The following is an 18,265-nucleotide window of genomic DNA, read 5'->3' as shown; positions in this document are numbered from 1 at the left end:
CTCTCTCTCTCAAAAGTAAATAAACATTAATGAATAAAAATAAAGCCTTGTTTCTTCATGTTATGCTTGTTTCCTGCCTATAAAGTTGTAGAAATATTATCATTCACCTGCATTCATAAAACAAATTATAAAGAAATTGTCACTACAGGATGCTGGCATGGTTACTTTGTTAGTAACTTCTGAATTATCTTTTATCCACCATCCCCAAACAAATGTGTTGGGTTCTAATCATAGAACCCCTGGATGGAAACCAAACAGAATTCTTGATTTTTGTCTCTCAGATGCATCAGTGCAAAATCATACTCAGCTCCTTGGAATTTCAAGTGTTGAAAGAAGTAAACATGTTTTTTTTTAAAAAAAAAACAAACAAATCTACCAACATGAAAAATATTTTATGGAAGAAAGAAGAAACTTGGTCTATACTGTTGAATGACAATCAAAGAGTGCAGGCTAGGAGAAGGAAGATTCTGATGCAGAACCAAGAAGTCCTTAGAGTTTCCTTGCAAAGTAGTGAGCCCTCCACTGCTTGTTTGGAAAAGGGAAAAAGCAGAAAAGTAAATTCTATATTAAATTGGAAGCAAACTAAAAGCTGGACTGGATAACATTTCAGGCAAAATGACCATATAACTTAAGGTCCAAACTGGTCATGTTTGGGAGAAGAAAGGCAACATTAATTACTACTGAGACAAGGGTCCCCTAATTAAATGTATGGTCACACTGCTCTTGGGTTTCTTCTAACTCTTAAGATTTATGAATGCAGAATTTCATTTAATGCTTAAGTCTTTAATCTATGTTTCAACGGCTAAATTCTTCCAACATCTACGTTTCAATGGCTTAATGGCTTAATGTAATGGTCAGACATTCTGGTGTGTAACAACCTTTCTCTGAAAAGATGGGGATGGGAGATAGAAATGCTGAATTTGCCTAATAATTGGCCCTTGGAGAAAAGAGTTAATTGGAAGCCTACAAAGCATAGGGCACTGGCAACCCCAGAATTATTTTGCACTGCAGTTAGCATACCTAGATGATTACTAGTTGGATATTTGAGTGTTTCCTAAGCATAGCTGGAATGTGTGGCTCTGATTTGTTTTCCAGCTGGAAATGTTACAGAAACAGGAAGACTTTTGCTTTTGTGTGTCTTGTTGTATCCTGCCTCTGTTTGGCAGGAGCTCTGGTCTGATGCTCCTGTACATCACTTCCGCTTTGCTCTGGGCTCAACAAAAGTGATTTAGAATGAGCTCTAGCAACAGCCATTGAATCCCTCCAGCAACAGATGGGCCCACTTACAAGCTGATTCCATGTGGTTTATTGTCTATCAATGACTACAGGGTCTTCAGTTGGAAAGGTGCGAGAGGGAAGAAGTATGGTGTAGGCTTTTGTAGACCCCCATTGATGTCCTATGATTTTTACGGGTTTCTTCCTCTTCTGAATATCCCCATTGGTCTACCAAAAATACCATTGGGCTAAGTCCTCCTATTTCTATAATTTCTCTATAACAACGCAGAGACGTTTTATTCTAGAAGTAAAACAGGAATCCATGAGCTATCAATAATGTTTACATTGCTACCATTAGACTATAAACCCTCCTGGGGTGGAAATTCTTTTTATCTTCTTGTGTGTCCTCGGGGCTTGGCCCAGTACATGTTAGGAGGAATGGTGATGTGTTAGTGATGATAGTGGCAATTAAAATGGCTATTTTTTTAAGGGAGGTTATGGTTTGCCATTAACAGAAAGGGAAGGGCTGCCAAGAGGTGAATTTTGAGGGAGGAGTCAGTCTAGTAATAACCCAAAGATGCTATCAAAGGCAGACCAAGCTGGGGCTGCACAGCAACACTAGTGAGCAGGTGGGAGGTACTGGGCCCATGATGGGAAAGGGAAAAATCTAGAAAGTGGAGAAGGCTCTCAAGTGGAGACTGAACAGAGCGAAAGACAAGTCATACCTGGTTATAAATTCTGCCTGAAGCTTGGAAAATATGCAGAGGGAACAAAGGTCATCCTTGACCTAAACAGAACCATGTCACATTTCTAAAAACCAAGAGTATGAGCTCTTTCCAAAAAGTCATGTATGTCCATTAACAAGCTTAAATTGCAAGAAAAGAGTAGATGTTGTTGGGCATCGTTATTAAGCTCTAGCAGTTGGGAAGCTGGGGAGAATAAAATGTGCAAGTTGTCGACAAGCTAACGATGGTATCTTCTATCTTTGCACTTTTAAGAAAACCAGCATGCTTTTTTGGTGATTGTAACATCAATCCTCCATCAAGCTCCTCACCAGAATCAAAAGCAGAGAGATTACACATCAGCAAAACTCAGATATTCCACGGTCACTCTAGACCAGTTAAATCACCCTTCTCTCTGAAGCTTTCAGAATGTCCGCCAACAAGACCACAACACCAAAAGTTCCTGGAATGAAGCCAAACTATCCGTTGCAGAATAATGTCCATCCCTGAACACCCCCACAAGAGATGAGCTCAAAGGGGAGAGAACAGCAGTAACCAGAGGAGAGCATTAGGGCAGGTACATGTTGCAAAGCCAAAGTTGCCCTTCCCAGGTGCCTAAGCACAACTTCATGCAGCTCAAAGTAGCCAGATACCTCTGGAACCTGAGTGCCCTGGGCAGACCAGCAGAAACCTCCAGAAATGGGTCCTATATAGCGCTCGGGCAAAGGCTGTGGAGTATCCAAAAACTCCAGCAGGAAAGGTTAATTTATATGCCCACATCAACAAAATCACAGCTTCCTTCCCAGTTCCAATTAAGTCATGCACACAGGAGTATTTGAGTATTGAATGAGATAACAACTTCGAAATTTATGTGGACAAAGAAAGTAACATTCAAACGTAAGGTACTGTGAAAATTTATCTGAAGGCAGTTTTGGAGGATAACAGTAAACTAAATAATGTGCTCAAAGAGGCAAAACAAAATCCTTGCTAACGTTTCCAGACAAAACAAATTCAAATCATTTGCCTTTTAAACAATGCCTATCACCATGACAAGAGCCTTGCCAATTTGTCTTCAGAACAATCCTATTTACCACTTGAGACTCAGGCAATAAGGCTGGAATGGATGAGTCCCTTTACTCTGGGGTTCCCATCCCACCCCGCCCTCCCCAGGGCTGTAAACAGAAGTGTGTAAGTGTAACTGCCAGCAAATAAACAGACAGGAGAAGTACCAGATTCTGGTAGACGGTTACCTCCCTCTCACCAGCTCCCACAATCCAAGAGTTTTCTGACACTTGTATTGTGAAGCAGTGTCAAGACATCAAACACGATTTTTTTAATGCAGTACTGTTATCCTGTTATCTTTAACAGTTTTACTCATTTCTACTCCTCTTCCATAATTGAATAGTGAAGAAAAAATTTATTCATGCCTCCGTGGATCTGGGGGGGAAAAAGGCAGTTCCACTAAGGCAGCATGCATTTAAGCAAACCAGAGAGTGGTGATAGAAAATTCTAGGCCCTAGAAGAACTTGAGAATGCATGAGTTCTGCCTCTACACAGACCAGCTGCTCCAAGCCATCCATTGGTTGGCATCACTTGCACTGAGCTCCTGGCACAAACATTTTAGCTCTAAAAGCTTCCTTTGGTTATATCTTTAGGCTGTATCACCCATTTAAAAGACCAGAAATCAACACATAAAACTGAACTCTGCAAATTTGAAACTAACCAATATCATTTTTTAAAAGCTCTCAGGAAAATAAAATGGATTAGGCAGGAAAATTTTGTAAATGGAAACTATTGCATATACAGAGTCTGGAGCAATCCAGGACATTTTAAACCAGAAAGCAGATGGAATAAGAGCAATATAAATTAATGTAACTGTATTTTGCCAAATGCAAAATGACTCTAACTCCAAGCAGAACTTTTTCTCCCCAACTTGTTGATTGCCTATATATTCGTTTTTAATTACCAGCGGGTAGGGTTTGGTGAGATGTTGGGAGTTAGAATCCTAGAATCGAAAGGTCTAAGGGACACCAAGTTTGGCCAAACCACCCATGGATTATCAAACTAAGAAAACAAGCAAATAAAATACATGCAAAATATTTGCGTTGGAAATATTTATGGTATATACAAATATGGTATATAAGTCAATTAAGAAAAACTATGCATGTGGCAATTTCTAAGAAATGCCCTACAAAGAGAAGGTATGTTAATAATGAAGAGAAGGGCAAAACTTTGTAACCAGTGCTTTCTGGCCTTGGATCTGCCAACATGACCTCCATCTTGTCTCTTGGACATCTTGGCAGCTTCCCAATGGAGGAGTCTTGGCCTCTGGGTGTCAAGTCTAAGGCACTCTTTTTTTCTTGTCTAATTTTTTTTAATGTTTTTGAGAGACAGAGATAAATCATTAGCAGGAGAGGGGCAGAGAAAGAGACACACAGAATCTGAAGCAGGCTCCAGGCTCTGAGCTCTCAGCACAGAGGCCAACATGGGGCTTGAACCCACAGACTGTGAGTTTGTGCTGTGCTGAAGTTGGACGCTTAACCAACTGAGCCACCCAGGCGCCCCAAGTCCAAGCCGCTCTTAATCCTGATTCAGTCCTCTCTAGGCCATCAAGCCAAGCTCAGGAAGATTTGTCCAAATGACACTGGTTGGAGTAAATCAACTCCATCATAGTAGAGCAAACTAATGAGGTAACTAATGTATGAAGGAATGATGGAGGGATTGACAAGTTTCTCACTGCAGTACAGAGAACCTGATTACTTCTCAATGAATCTGTCCCTTCTCCAAATTCCTGCAAAGGTGCCCAGGCCTGGAGCTATTTCCCGGAGCATGGATATGATTTGACCAGCAGCGATCTTCAACCAGGGCAGCCTGAGGGGAATAGTGCTCTAGTAAATTCATACCGTTGACTCCCTGGGCCACTGACTAGCAAGACTTCTATTTGGACAAAGAATCTTGCTCCATATCCTAAACCGTGACTGGCTGAGGTTGTCAGAGTCCAAGTTGTTAATGACAAGTCACTTTAAAGTGTGGATGATGATCGTGGAATGATTTCCCCTGCACCTGCAGTCTCTCTTGCCAACCACACACCACAGAACTGCATATTCATGGTACAATGGAAACACTACAAGGTGTTTGCTGCGTTCTTATTTTTCTTGGACATACAAGACCTCTATACTCTTATCTCTGCCACAAAGCCCTCTTCATACCCCGTGACCCGTCTTTGATCTCCTGCCAGCTGCTACTATCAGGTAGAAAAGCTCAGGAAGAAATGAGCATCTGGAAATAGATTAATTTTGCATGGAAGTAGAGGATGAGAGCAGAAATTAGAGACTGCCAACTGGAGACATGTGCTCATTACTGCATTTAACACACAGCCACAGCATGATACAGCATGAGTGAGGAAGAAGGCTCAGAGACCCACAGGAGTGACCAGGGAAGGTGCTCTCCAGCCCAGACTCAAACACAGCAGGCACCATCAGAGGGAATTGGGAGAGACAAGCCAGGGAAGTGACCCTGGCTGAATGAACTCCAATGTTGAAGGGCGTGTGCCCTGATACCACAGGGAAGGTGAGAGGGCTCAGAATCGCCAGTCCCTGTAGAGCAAAGCTTCACTTCTCATTTCATCCCTGGACAGCTCTGAAAAAGGACAAAAGGTCGATTCTTCCCACGTTTCCTTTCTGGGATTCTGAAAGACCATAATTCCAATACAACATCTGTGTGTGCAAGCACTCAGTTCTGTGCCAAGGGAATGCAAAGATGTGGACTCCTTTCCATTCGTAAACCAAAATCGTATTCTGGGACCATTTCTGAATCTCCCTGAGGATCCATACTCGGCCCAGTGGCCTTAGCCTGCCGTGAGCCTCTGTGCTTCACTGCTCAACGGGCTTCTCTGCAGCTGCTTCTGGAATCAGCAGGTGCAGTCCACCACTGGAGCGTCCAGGAAGCTGGGCAGCTTCAGACACTTCAGGTGGCTTCACTTTGCAGGATCATTCCTACCATGACAAAGGAGGACCAAGTGTTACCACTGTCCTAGAAATTCACAGTAGCATCACATAGGGACTAAACCTACCACCGAAGGTTTGTAAACGACATTTCCTGCAGAGTTGCTGTGGGGGAAAGAAAAGTGGGAGGAGGGGGAGGTTGCAGAGAGCAAATATAACAACGATCACTGACCTCTGAGGACAGTTGAGAGAAATGGCTAATAAAAATTATTACAAATCACTACACACATAGAAAGTGCTTTATAATAAACACTAATGCTTTAATCCCCTATTGCTTGTCTTGTAGGCCTGAAGCTTAAGTCAAAGTTGAGCTGAAAGAGTAAGAGAAGCAAACTTCATTTTCTGTCCTTTGCTAGTTTCAAGCAAAGACCAAAAAAAGACAGGAAGAAAACCCCGAGAAGTCCATTTTTAAATTGCTGCTTATGTAACAGGAGCCTGTGAACCGTACCAGAATTTAATTGAAGGAAAAGTAACTGTAGGGGAATTGCTTGGAGAACTGCCAGAAGGGTTTTAACAGCTGGAAGTTGAAAAGTGATTAATTTTGACAGCAATAAAAGCCTCATGTTCATACATAATTATGCTTAGATTTGTGGACTGCTGGAATTTTTTTTTCAATGCACTATTAACCTTTTGCTGTCCAAGTTGCAATTTAGATACTTTAAATGAATCCCTATTTTTAAGCTGAGTAATACTTGATTTTCATGGCTTTGACTCCTCTCCACACAAGGAAGACTGGGCAAGAAAGTGTAGAATAAGCTGGGTGGTTTCAAATACTTTTGCGAGTATTGTTAGAACGTGATAGAAATAAGGTCCTCTCATTTTACTGCATGCAGGAACAATAACAAAAAAAGGGTTCCAGAAAAAAGACGTTCAGAGCCAAGAAAAAATGAGATTAAAGTGGTGGTCCATTGTCAACTGTATGGCTGAGCTGAATCCCTACCAGTAGGAAAGAGAAAAATCTGTAAGGGGACACTACAATGCCACATGCAAAAAGACTGCGTAGATCAAGAAAGTAATAAATTGAATTAAACTGAGCTCTCAAACTGGCAGTGTTGCTAACTAGGTATAAAAGTCTCTAACTTTTCCATTCCCCACATAGGAAGACAGGGATAGAGCAGATAACTTAGAAGATCTAACACCTAGGGGCACCTGGGTGGCTCAGTCAGTTAAAGCGTCCGACTTCAGCTCAGGTCATGATCTCACAGTCAGTGAGTTCAAGCCCCGCGTCGGGCTCTGGGCTGATGGCTCAGAGCCTGGAGCATGCTTCCGATTCTGTGTCTCCCTCTCTCTCTGCCCCTCCCCCGTTCATGCTCTGTCTCTCTCTGTCTCAAAAATAAATAAACGTTAAAACAAAAAGAAAAAAAAAGATCTAACACCTAAACTCTACAATCTAGCTATTTTGAATCACCATCTTTGGGACTAACAAATTCTGAAGTTTTCCTTTTAGTCACCTTTACCATTCTTGTACCCACCAGTTTGACCAGATAAAGTGAACATTGGGAATATAAACTATTTCCAAGTTAATAAGAAATAATAATAGTAATAACTGTAGCAGTTGGGAAGGCATGATTCTAAGGACTTTACAAAGGTAGTATATTTTAATCCTTACAACTAGTCTATGAGGCAGGTCCTATACTTCTGTTATTTTGTTTTACAGAAACTGAAACCATAAAGAGCTCGCATGGCTTCCCAATGTCCATCTGTTACCTGATGGGAAAGCTAAGATTTGTGAGCTCTACTGTCCTTTTGTTCTGAAGCAATTATTATGAACGCATTTAATCTGTGGCATCAATGGTAGAATGGAAAGAAAAGCCAAAAACCCGAAACGAAAGAAATGAATTGGGTTCTCATTCTTCCATTTCCTCAATTACCTTGGACAGTCCCCCCTCCCCCCCCCCATTTCTCCATTCCAGCTTCCTTAATTGTGAAGGGCAGGGGTTGTCTAAATCAGTAGTTCTCAAGGTGTGGTACAGGGGACCAGAAGTATTAACCGTACCTGGGAACATGTTAGCAATGCAAATTCTTGGGCCCCACCCCAGACGTACCGAATCAGAAACTATGCACTTTCACCTGTGTTTTGACCTGCCTTCCAAGTGATCCCAATGGACGTGAAAGTTGGAGAACTTTGGGCCAAAATGTTCATTAAATAACCTCCTGATTCTCACATGCTGTGATTGTGTCTATAAATGTCTGATTTCAGGTGGTTGGACTAAAAACTGAGGTGGTTTTAGTACTTTTAAATTCTTCTTCCCTAGTTTAGCAGACCTTGAGCCTCTGTTGCCAGAGGATGGGATAGATACCTAATGTTGGCTCACTGAAATGATGCTTTCCTGAGTCATCGTGAGAGTATTATGAAATTAGAAGGCAGAGCGGAGTCATGAATCTCAATGGAATGTTATTATGAATGTTTTATTACCTCAAGCAAAAGTGTAAGATTGAAGTCCACATTCAGAGCCTCAGCATTATCTGAGTTCTTAATCCAATGGCATGTACCACATGGGGGCTTAATGAATCCTTGTTGGTCCTGAGGCAAATGACATCCAAGCTGTGATTAGCAGCCCGGAGGAGTTGGTCTATGGTTAATCCCATTTTACCAGCTGTGCCAAAACTCTGATCTATCTTTCTCCTTTGAGTCAGAGAGGACGCTATCCCATAGAGAATGCTGGATTTACCTCTTAGCACTCCATTGTCGTTGCATAACTTAGCAGACAAGCACAACTACCTTAGAGTCAGAAGCCTGGATACCCCATAAGAGACAATCCCAAGGGTTCTCATGAGCACCAAATTTAAATAGGTCTTTGCCTTGTTCTCTTCAGGTAACCACCTGCTCATCAGAAATGGCATGGGAAGACCTCTGAGTTTTTTGGTCAACTGAGATATAAATGTCCAATGCCTCCTGCTTAATAAACCCACCTGTAGAAGCAGAACATCAGGTGACTTCATATCCCGATGTACAAAACTAAAAACAGCAGGAGAGCAAAGACCTCTTCCCTACTTCCTTTGCATTTCTGTTGTTTGATGATTAATCTTTTTAAAAAGCTACAACCCAAAGAAACAAAGAGGCGGAAATACCAACTCAGAGTTAAAGAAGTTTCGGGGGGAAAAACAAAGAAAAGAAACTTAAGAAGGAACACTACATTGAGGGGGAAAAAAGGTGGCCACATAAATATGAACTTAGAACTATAGCTGTTAAACAACCAGGTTCCACTCCTTAGAGCAGATTAAGGCTAGGACTTACATGTGGAATAACTCTGCTCTTTGGTTTAATGAGACTGGAAAATCCCAAACATCTATTCCAGACCATCTTTAAGACTCATGATTTTTACATTTGGCCATAATAAATATGAGAAGAGTTGAAAAAAACTTACAAACCATTTCTCAGTCCAAGTGTACTTAATGTGTTACCAGAGATTTTGCGTTTTTTTTTAAAGTTTATTCATTTTGAGAGAGTGTGAGGAGGGGAGGAGCAGGGAGGGAGAGAGAATCCCAAGCAGGCTCTGTGTTGTCAGTGCAGAGCTGGACACGGGGCTCGATTTCACAACTGTGAGGTCATGACCTGAGCCAATACCAAGGGTTGGACGCTCAACCACTGAGCCATCCAGGCATCCCTGCATTCTTTGATTAAAAATAATCTAAGCACAATTTTCTAACTTTGGACACCTATATACTGATAGGACCCCACAAAAAAAGTCAAGCTGATGTTTGTTATTTCTTCCAGACTACCACACACAACCTGGGAAGTAATAGCTATTAGCTTCTCCATATTACATATAGAGAAACTGAGGTGCCGAAAGTTGAACCCAACCAACGTCGCAAAACTAGCACATAGAAGAGCTTAGACTTAAACCCAGGCAATCTGGCTCGAGAGTTCATTGCCCTGGATAATCAAGTCACTCTTGTTCTATTTATTCTGTGTACCACTTAGGAATGTTTTTGATGGTGTAAGCAAAAATCAAACTTAGTATAGCCTTTAAAAGTAGGAATTCATGGGGCGCCTGGGTGGCTCAGTTGGTTGAGAGACCGACTTCGGCTCAGGTCATGATCTCATGGTTGGTGATTTCGAGCCCCGCATCAGGCTCTGTGCTGACAGCTCAGAGCCTGGAGCCTGCTTCTGGTTCTGTGTCTCCCTCTCTCTCTGCCCCTCCCTCCCTCATGCTCTGTCTCTCTCTGTCTCAGAAATAAATAAACATTAAAAAAAATTTTTTTTTAAGTAGGAATTCACCTTTATTACTTAACAGTAAGTATGAAGACCAGCGATTGCTAGAGGGGTTCGGTTGCTCACGTTGCCCTCAGGGACCCAGGCACCCTCCATTTTGCTGATCTAGCGTCTTAGCACCCTCACCCTTATCATCTCGTGGTCACTGCACTTCAAGGCATGATCTCCCCATTTTAGGAAAGTAGAAAAAGCAGGAGAAAAACAGCTTGTGGGGAGACTTTACCTTTTCATTTGGGAAACTGAACTTATTTCAGTAGACTCCCCCTTACATCTCACTACTCAAAACAGGGTCCTGTGCTATCCTTCAGCCAAAGGCCGAGCAAAATGAGATTATTGTGGCTGGTCTTGAGTAATCATGGTTTATATTTTGGGACTGGGAAAGGGGCTGAACCAGTGGGTCTCTAGCTAGCTCCTGTATAAACTAGACTTCTGTCAGTGAAAAAGAGTGGGCAGGAAGGGGGATGAGTATTGGGTGATAACAAACACTGCCTGCCATTCTCTTACTTTGGAGTTTGGGTTCTTCCTCATTGTTTAACTTTTTTGAATTGTGGAAAGGCACTATTCTAAGAAATAGGGGATAAAGATAAAAGACGTGATCTCTCTATAATTATGAGTTACTTGAAGGCTTTATTTGAGAGAACCGATCTCCTATTGGATTTTAAATAGAGGTGAAAGAATTTGAATCCTGCATAGCTGGGGTGGCAAATGACTGTCAATAGAATCCAAGAGACCTTACTTCAGCCATGAGTACACAGCAGATGGGAAAGAACAAGCCCCAAGGTACTACTCCTAGACTATAAAACTACAGGGGTGCCTGGGTGCCTCAGTCGGTTGAGCGTCCGACTTCCGCTCAGGTCATGATCTCACAGTTCGTGGGTTCGAGCCCTGAGTCGGGCTCGGTGCTGACAGCTTGGAGCCTGGAACCTGCTTTGGATTCTGTGTCTCCCGCTCTCTCTGCCCCTCCCCTGCTCCCATGTTCTCTCTGTCTCTCTCTCAAAAATAAATAAACCTTAAAAAATTTAGACTTATGTGCTTAAAAACAGAGTATGTGTTCAGTATCTTGAGGTAGTCAACACACAGAGTTGGTTTGGACCCACATGTTTCTCCTCACCTCACCTGCCACTGGGTGTAGACAGGATCAAGCAATACTAACAACTCAAACCTCATTGGCCCCTGCTCCCACCAGTCTCTGAAAAAGCCCTGTTCGGTGTTTCTGGAAGTCCCAGTGGGATTCTCAGATTTGCATACAATTCCTCAGAGGGGTACCCCCTGCTCACATTGCCAAGCCCAGCACCTCCGCAGTGTTCCATCTCAGCCTGAAGCAGAGCAGGAGGAAGCCACTCTGCCCTCTCCTCCTTCCCTGACCCCCCTGTTAGAAGGCTTTGGAAGCCATGTTGCTTGTATCTTCTCTCTCACTGGAACTCAGACATGTATCCATAGGGCTGGGCTGGGCACAGATTCAAGCGATATCGTCTGTGATAAACTCACAATCTTTTCTCTTCCTCAAATACTGTAGCTTACTGCATCAGGTCATCTTGTCTGGCTCTTTCTTCCCTTAGGACAGCTGACTGGTTATCTCTGTTCTAGGAATTTCTTCTTAGGAAATAACCAGACCCATGGCCAAATATATGCATAAGGAATCAATTACAGAGTTCTTTATAATGGTAAAGAAAAAAATCTTAAATTTTATCAGTAGGAGAGTGGTTAAATTAATTATAGCACATTCATTTTGAAGAATAATCTGCATCCTTTTAAAATTACGTAGATCTACATGTGTTAACATGGAAAGATGTTCATGATGTATAGTTGAACTGGGAAAAAGTATGATCTCATTTTTGTGAAAATATCAACACTTGCTTGTGTGAGTGTATGTGCATCAATGTATGCACACACTCACGTGGAGAAAATATAAGTTATCTTTGGGCAGCAAGATTAACATATTTTTACTGTCTTCTAAATGTTTTTCTGAACAGCATAAATGTTTGCACAAGAAGCATGAACTGCCTTCACAAACATAAAAAAATAAAGCCGTATCCATTTTGGAAAATAATGTTTTTAATAAAACAGGCATTAATAATGGATGCATTCTTTAGGGTGAAAGTGTGAGGGGGTATAAAATCTCCACTTGGTGATATTATTTAATAAAAGGAAGGTCTGATCACTTACTGGAAATTCCTGGGTGATGGGGAAGAAAAAGAACCTTGGCGGAAAGATGAATACTGTACGTCTCCCCCAAAATATGTCACAATGGCCATCATTGTAGTACGCCTAACATTGCTACTCCCAGAAGCCTGAGAGATCAAGATTTCTGAAAGGAAAAAACGGCACATGGGACAAAGCAAACAAGGCTCCTTCCAGCCTTGCCCCACTTTTCCAATTTGTTGTTTATCTTTTTCTTATTGACTTATAAAAGCTGAAAGCTTAACAATACCTGGCGTTTGTGTTACATATTTCTTCTCTGTTTGTTTTTCTTTCAAGTTTTTTGTGAGTAATTTTAAACTATACAGAATTTCTCTTTGTGTGATCAACTGTAACAATCCTTTCTTTTATGATTCTTAGCTTTGGTATCCCACTTGGACGTGCCTTTTCTACCCCCTAAAGACACGCAAAATATTGACCCATATTTTATTTAACCTATAAATTCTCATTTTTACAATCAAATGTGAATTAATCAGAATGTATTTTTATGTGAGGTAGTGATAGAGTCTGCCCCAATGGGTTGGTCATTTCCCCCAATAGCATTTATAAACTACTCAGCCTTCCCCCAGTGATTAGAAATAAAATGTGTCTCCTATACCAAAACAAAATAAATGCACAAGGGTCTACACATACTTATCCTTGAGTCTCTTCTGGACTTCTGTTCCATCATCTGGCTGCCTATTACAGTTATTAGAGTTTTAAGATGTTTTATTTTCTGATAAGACAAAGCCTTCCTCATTAGTCTTTTTCAAAAAGTTTATCAGCTCCTCTGAAGTGATCATTGTTCTGAATAACTTATAATTATTGTCAAATTCTGAATAAGTCTCCATTTAAATTAGTCTCCCATTAAGATTTTTAAACCTTCTTCATATCTCTAGACATTTCCTGGTAAGTTTATGAAAAGTTCATTTTCTTTCCCTTCCCACCCCCACCCCCATTGGGTCACATGCAGTGTAATGGAATCTCCTTATCAGATTTACAGTTGCAGGACAGGTTTTCATATTTACAGCTCCCAGGCAAAGTTCCACTTCCCACAGACTTTACCTCTGTCATCTTGAGGTGACACCTTCCTCTGACCTCCACTATCTGGCTGCTAGTTTCTGAGGACCCACTTAATCGCTCTGATTCCCAGCATGCTCTCCTCCCAGGCTGCTTCTTTATTCCCCACACAATGCCTACTTTACAGAGACTGTAACTCACTCTATTACTCCTCTTTCACTACACAACCGCACACTCAGCAACTGAAAACAACATACATTTATTACTTCAGTTTCCCTGGGTTGGAAGTCTGGGCCCGGCTTGCCTGTGTCCTGTGCTCAGGGCCTCCCAAGCTGGAATCCGAGTGTTGGTGAGCTGCATTTCTTTCTGGACGTTGGGGCCCTTTTCCAAGCTCACAGTGTTGTGGACTGTATTCAGCTCTAGGTAAATGGGACTGCGGCCACACTTGCTCACCATTTGTCCACAGGGGGCTGCTCCGCAGGTCCTTGTATGTGGCCTTTCTCAGGCTTTCTCACAACATGGCGACTTCCTTCTTCAAGGCCAGCAGGAGACCCTTGCTCTGTAATATCCTCACAGCGGTGACCTCTATCACCTTCGCCATACTCCACTGTCTTAGAGCCAGTCACAAGTACAGCCTACATTCAAGGGGACAGGATTATTCAAGAGTGTGACATACTCACCTAGAGTATGTCATCCACAGGTCTCGGGCCATTGCCAACACTCCATTATTTCCTGGATACTTCTTTGCTGAAATTTGGGATGTTGGCCAAAATTCTAACAAGATGGAAACCTAAGTGGGGATAAGAGACAGAGGGACAGGTGGTGGTGGGAGGAAGGAGAGAGAGAAACAGAAAGAGAGGCACTCTGCTTTCCTCATGGCACCAGGAAGTTTTCTGTTTGATACAGGCACCACCTCTCCAAATCATGGAGGCAAAGTAGACGTATGACATAAGCTGAAAGAGACACTGGTTATTCTTGGTCGTCTCCATCTGCCTTGTAATTATCATCAGTTCCTTTAAAATTTTGGAATTTGTTGGTTCCAATGTTGTCTTTTCAGTGTTGTCTTTTTTTTTTTTTTTTTTCCATTTCTTTGTATAAATGTTAGAATGAAGTTAGGGAAAACTGCTAGCTTCATGACGCTTTGAACCAGATGTCTCAGCCAAGTCAATTTTCAGCAGGCCTCCACTTCTGTCTTGAGATGAGGTTGCTGCCTTGTTTCTGGCCCTTACAGAGCAAGTGCAAGATTGAATACAATGCATTTGCTAGGATGCTCCTTGGATCCACTATAATACCACAGGGAAACCAAAGAGTGTGCTAGTTTATGCCTCAGGACGCTATGGAGGTCAAAAGTGTATGTGCATTTCTGTGGCCATTTTGTCCTCATGATAATCTAGTGAAATAAATATTAGACCACTTTAATAGAAGAGGAAATGGAGGCTTTGACTAGTCTGATAAATTTCCCAATATCACACAATCCGTGAATGACCCACGGATTTCTGTCACGTCATGCTCTCGGGGCAGGGGGCATATCTACCTAAATGTTAAGAGGCATTTAAGAAGAGTCCACACTTTTCTCCCCATTTTTAATTCAGTCTATAACCTCACAACACTAATACAGCAATCAACTACAACTTTCTGCAATTGGGAGTTTTTCGTGGCTACACAGAGACAAAGTTCTCATTTCTGTGATGATACCACACCACCTTCGCCACAAATTTTAAATCCTCAAAAACAAAGCAAGTCAATTATCAAGGGATTTGATAGGCATTCAGAGCAGTTCTCACAGTTGGGCTCTATTCAGCCACAACTTTGATACCTTGTCTTGCGTGGCCCTGAAACAACCCACACAAAATAGGAACATAAGCATGTCACAGTAGACTCCCCCTACCTCTGCACTTGGCTCCCATTGGGAAACTCTTCAGGGGGCAGTGCAGCTGGATGGGGAAGGACATGGGTGCTGAGGGTGCCCAGGTTCGAATCCTAGGCCGTTGCCTGTCAGCTGCCTTAGCAAGAAGGTTATGCACAGGATGGTGGGACTGTAACAGACAGCCACTAGAGGTAAGTTCTTAAATAGCGAATGAGACCAAAAATTTGGGAGGTGTCTTACAAAATAGGAGACCACACAGCATGTCCCCAGGTGGACGTACAGACTCCTCAGGTACAAAAATCAACCCGAGCACTTTCTTTTTTTTTTTTTTTTTTTTAATGTTTATTTACTTTGGAGAGCCAGAGCACACATGTGCAGAAGGAAGGAGACAGACGACCTGAGGCAGGCTCTGCAGTGACAGCAGAGTCCTATGTGGGGCTCAAACCCACCAAATGTAACATCATGACCTGAGCCAAAGCCAGACACTTAACTGACTGAGCCATCCAGGTGCTCCAACCCCAGCACATTCTTAAGTGTTTATAGATCATCAAAGGTCAATTTCTCCAGCATACTAGTTTCATGAGGCCCAAGATTGAGGCTCCCCTTAGGCCCATTCCTGCAGAAATCTTGGTAAATCACAAAATCTTGCCAATTAGCCATTTCCTGAGGTTTAGTAGTACTCAAATGTCGTTCCTAGGCCAGCGACATCAGTATCGTCTGGGACTTGATCAGAAATGCAGATTCTTCGGCGACACCCCAGACCCTACTGAACCAGAAACTCTGGGGATGAAACCCAGTGATCCGTTTTAACAAGCCCTCCAAGTAATTCAGATGCACATGAATGTGAGGGTAATACATTCTGTTCTTCTACACGCGTGTTTCTGTAGCATGAATGACCCCATCAGTGATTGGCTATTGAGGCCTGGTGTCACTGACATGTGAAAACTGCATGCTATATGGCACATAATTGCACATTAAAATTTTACACTGACATGTGGAAATCGCATGATGGTTTTCCCCATATCCTCGGTGGGTTTTCCTGAGCAAGAGGGGCTGGAATCTCAGGAGAAGAACCATAACCTTCAGTGGGAATGGAGAAGGGCCAAGGGGCCACTGCTGCCTTACCAGCAGGAACTGTTTTGCTGTGTTCTGAGGGATTTTAAAATGAGCACCTGCATCCAGGGTTCTTCCTTCCCCAGTAGGTGCACCCTAGCCTTATGGGCTCTTAGCTTGTATGAGGTTGTCCTGCCTCCCGTGCTCACCTTGACCATAGCCCCACTGACTCAGAGTTCATTTCCATTTCTCTATCTCCACACATGCCAGCACTGGTGTAGTTGAAGAGTTACCAGCTTCTCATCTCTATAGCTTTTATGTGTTTTTTAAAAATGTCTATTTGAAAGAGAAAGAGAACGCGAGCAGGGGAGGGGCAGAGAGAGATTTGGAAGCAGGCTCCAGGCTCTGAGCTGTCAGCACAGATCCCCAGGCGAGGCTCAAACTCATGAACCAGGAGATCATGACCTGAGCTGAAGTTGGACACTCAACTGCTTAAGCCACCCAAGCGCCCCTCATTTTAATATCTTCTGGCAGCTTGCAGCCACTCAGCTGCTGCCAAGGTAGTCCACGTGACCTCAGATAGCAGTGATTGTCTTGGTTCATCAGAGTTGCATGAAATTTGAAAGGTCTGCTTTGGTCCTATTTTTAGGTTAAATTTTGCAGAGGAAAAAATATTCTGGGAAGTGTTATTTTGCGTTACAGTAAGAAATGCCTGTATGTGTAAAGTCTCTGGCATATGGTAAGGGCTCAATAATTCTTTTCTTTTTAAATTTTTTAAGTTTATTTAGAGAGCGCGTGCGCACAATCGGGGGCGTGGCAAAGAGTGAGGGAGAAAATTCCAAGCAGGCTTGGGGCTGTCAGCCCAGAGCCTGACGTGGGGCTTGATCTCACAAACTGCAAGATCATGACCTGAGCCAAGATCGAGAGTTGGATGCTTCATTGATTGAGCCATCCAGGCGCCCCTCAATAATTATTTTATTAACCCATGTCTACCATACTCTCTCCTTGAAATGCTGACCAAAAAAAGGAGCCAAGAAAACCCTGCAGTGACCATTTCAATGCAAAGCAGAGGAATTTTCATAACAAAACCGTGCTTACCCTCTTGGGCCAATACGTGCAACGACATTCATTTGGAGCAACTCCTCTGCTTTCTTTGCATTTTTCTTTTTCCACTTTGAGCAGCTTTTTCTGAGACCTGGGCCTATTTTCTCTACTTCTCTGCACTCAAATCCTTAATTACATTCAATCTCTTTCTCTGTGACTGTAGAACATCAGGCACTTATTCTTAGAGAGAAACAGCCAAGCAGAAAGCAATTATCTTGGCCATAGTTCCCTGATGTTTACAGAGTATGGCACTCGGACTTGAAATCTCCAATCACCTTTGCTGGCAGAGACTAGTTTAGTCTCCTCATCTGCCGAGAATGGGAACGGAGATCTGGCTCCAGGTCTAACAGCAAGATAGTCTGGCCATGAAAGCCAGCCAGGTGTCCTGGCGCCTCACCAGTATTCCAGTCTCTTAATGTGTGCTCTCTAGTCACACCCTGCCTTATGAGGTCAGTTCTAAATTGTTTCCTTGGACATGGGGGTCACTGGTCACCACTGGTGGTCTGCAGGTCAAATTCAGCCCACAGACACGTTTTGTTCGCCGTGGAGTATCTTAAAGACTGGGAAATTTCACAATTAAAAAGTCCGCTTCTCTTAAAGATTTAGAACATCTGGCAACGCAGTTAAGATCCCCATATGGGTCTAGGTATAATCAGCAGGAACTGAAGGGCGCCCCCCCTTCCCATCATGACAAACGCGCTCAAAACTTCCATAGTGTCTACCACTCCCTCTTGTTTTACATACACACACACACACACACACACACACACACACACACACAAGCACCTACCCACACAAAAGCACACACATTCTATATTAGTCTTCTAGGGCTGCTATCACAAAGTACCGCAGGCTGGGTGGCTAAAACAACACAAATGTGTTTTCT

General features: G+C 42.6%; 1 long non-coding RNA gene across 1 annotated transcript; it reads right to left on the bottom strand.

The window, feature by feature from the left end:
• Nucleotides 1–13,598: 13,598 nt before the first annotated feature.
• Nucleotides 13,599–17,745, bottom strand: LOC144615668 (uncharacterized). Its single transcript, XR_013554075.2, has 2 exons — nucleotides 17,374–17,745; nucleotides 13,599–14,745 (listed from the first exon to the last, which is right to left on the bottom strand). It is a non-coding gene; the product is annotated as an uncharacterized LOC144615668 (long non-coding RNA).
• Nucleotides 17,746–18,265: the final 520 nt, after the last annotated feature.

Source organism: Panthera onca, chromosome A1 (assembly GCF_046562875.1).
Source record: "Panthera onca isolate mPanOnc1 chromosome A1, mPanOnc1 haplotype 2, whole genome shotgun sequence".
In the NCBI taxonomy this organism is placed as follows: domain Eukaryota; kingdom Metazoa; phylum Chordata; class Mammalia; order Carnivora; family Felidae; genus Panthera; species Panthera onca.
This window is presented reverse-complemented; position numbering and strand designations above follow the sequence as displayed.